The sequence below is a fragment of the Propithecus coquereli genome, unplaced genomic scaffold (assembly GCF_000956105.1).
Source record: "Propithecus coquereli isolate 6110/MARCELLA unplaced genomic scaffold, Pcoq_1.0 Scaffold282, whole genome shotgun sequence".
Lineage (NCBI taxonomy): Eukaryota > Metazoa > Chordata > Mammalia > Primates > Indriidae > Propithecus > Propithecus coquereli.
Window position 1 is genome coordinate 2,471,206 of NW_012148419.1, and position 2,456 is coordinate 2,473,661.

The window sequence follows — 2,456 nt, forward strand, 5'->3', positions numbered from 1 at the left end:
ATTGTTTATATATCTTTTACATTAACCTCTGTCAGCAGACTAAACAAGGCATTTGCTTATAATAATTGCAGATTTGATTAAAATCATACACTGTGGTTCAGGACTTAGAAATTAAATGGCTGAGATGAAGAAGTGACAAACTAAGGAAGCCACAGCATGCCTGCCAATTGTTCTTGGCAGGAAATGGATGACTCATCCTGAACATGTGCTTTCATTGCCCAGACAATGGGACACAATGAGAATGTTCAACTTATTGAATAGCATGGGCATTTTTGTCATTTGGTTTGAGGAGACTGATGGAAATACAACTACAGACTAATAAGAACCCCAAACTAACTCATGCTTTCGTGTGAGAAAACTGATGATAAACATTAAGAAAAAGACATGGACTGTTTCAAAATAATCATCAGATTTGCTGTGCACTAAAAGAGGCTGTGTATGACAGATCCCAGGAAAGTAGAGGTGGAGAAATTCTGGAAGTTAGCATGGAAACATGATAGTGCCAATGGGAGACACGATTTATTACCAAGAGGGAGGGAATAGGATTAGTTGCTGAGGGAGAAATAAACAAGTATGTTTTGCTTGTAGGAGAATGGGGACATTTCTAAAGTCCTTCCTAATGTGACCCTGATAGGGTATCATCTGCTGTCTGGTATCTGATCCTGTAAAAATATCTGACAAATAGGGGAAAAGGCATTAACTTGGTTTAACCTCCATGAACTGGACTTACAGACTGGGGGCCTGCGTGGGAGCAGAGTATATGGGAAATTTCTGTGCCTTTTGCTCACTATTGTTGTGAACCGAAAACTGTTGTAAAAAAAATAAAGTCTATTAATAAAAAAACAAAAAACAAAAACAAAACAGAATTGTTGACAAAGTATCAGAGATCAAGGCAATCCTGGTTTGGCCAGAGGCTATGAACTGGTTTTATCTCTAACTGGCTTTGTAACCTGGGATAAATTTGCCTTTCTGGGCCTCTGTTTCTGTATCTATTAATGCGAAGTTTCCCAAGATTATCCTCCAGCTGGAAAATGCTGTGATTCATGTGAGGAGAGATATCTGTGTACATACAACAATCCCAGAGGAAAGCATGGTTTTGCCAACAGATAAATACCTTGAGTCATTTTACCGTTTCCTTGGGGAAATCTACACTCTGTTATTATAGATTTGCAATAACAGGTGTGTTGGGAGTGGAGCACACTCTGAAGGAAATGATTATTGTGCGTGGGGAAAGAGGACATTTTATAAGGTGGAGAGGATTAATAATGAAGGTTGTGCTGGGGATTACTTTTCACTGTAACCTTAGCCATACTGTCCACAGGGAGATACGAGATTTGCATTTTCTCCATTCTATTTGCAACCCAGAAAGCATTTGCTCAGTTGAGGCCCTCCTTTATCAAAAAAAGGGTCTACATAAGTCCAGGATTGTAAAAGGAAAACATGAGAGTTGGTTGACAGGAGTCCTATGGTTTGTTCTATAATATGTGGATGTTGCATATCCTCCTCATCCCCTCTAGTCTTAAGGATGGAGGCAGAAGATGCCCTCTGAGTAAGGTACACTGGCCTTTTTCTGCACACACCCCTATGAACACAACCGTGAACACTGCAGGAAAATGATGCGGCATAAAGTAACACCAAAGCCAAGGGAGACTTTAGCGCACAAATCCTCCCAGCAATCTTGGACTGTCTCTAAATATTCTCCCGATTCATTCTCTCGAACATTAGAGCATCTGTTTGTGAGCCAGCAGAGCTTTTCATTCAGAATCATGACACTCTGCAGGCAGTTACAAAGAAGAAAGTCTTTTATCTCAGCTTTCCAAAAGCTCCATTAGGCAGATTCTTTTTCTTCTTTTCAGAACAGACCCCTGCTTATTTTGGAGGAGGTATGTTCTTGACAAGTGCTTTTCCCAAATGCACTGCCTTGTAATTCAACCCCTAGTAACTCGACCAGCTCTTTGACATTATCAGATTGGAGAGAGGAGCGGGCTGCCCGAGGCTCTGGCCACAAAGGTGAATGTTTAGAGCAGAGCCTGCTGCACGACTCTCAGCAGGTTCCCACCTCCCCATGGCTCATTCCGATTTTTATGTTAGAGATGCGTGTAGAGACCTACCGGGTGGCACAAGAAACAGATGCTGGTATCTTGACTCAAGTCTCCAAGGTTTCAGAATTTATGAATACTGATATTTGTGGCATTTATCTCATGTTTCCCGGATGGTCTTGATGCCAGATTATTTTTCTGGGTCTTTGATATTGAAAATGTACTTTTCAAAATCAGTGGTTCTCAAACTTCAGTGTACATTAGCATCGTCTGAGGTGTGCTTATTAAAAATGAGGACTCACATGCCCTTCTCCTAAAGATCCTGATTCAGAAGTTCTGAGGTGAGGGCAAACCTTTCAACCGATGTTTTAAACCTTTGTATTGAGTTGTCACGTACTCAGCATAAGGTGCTCTCAT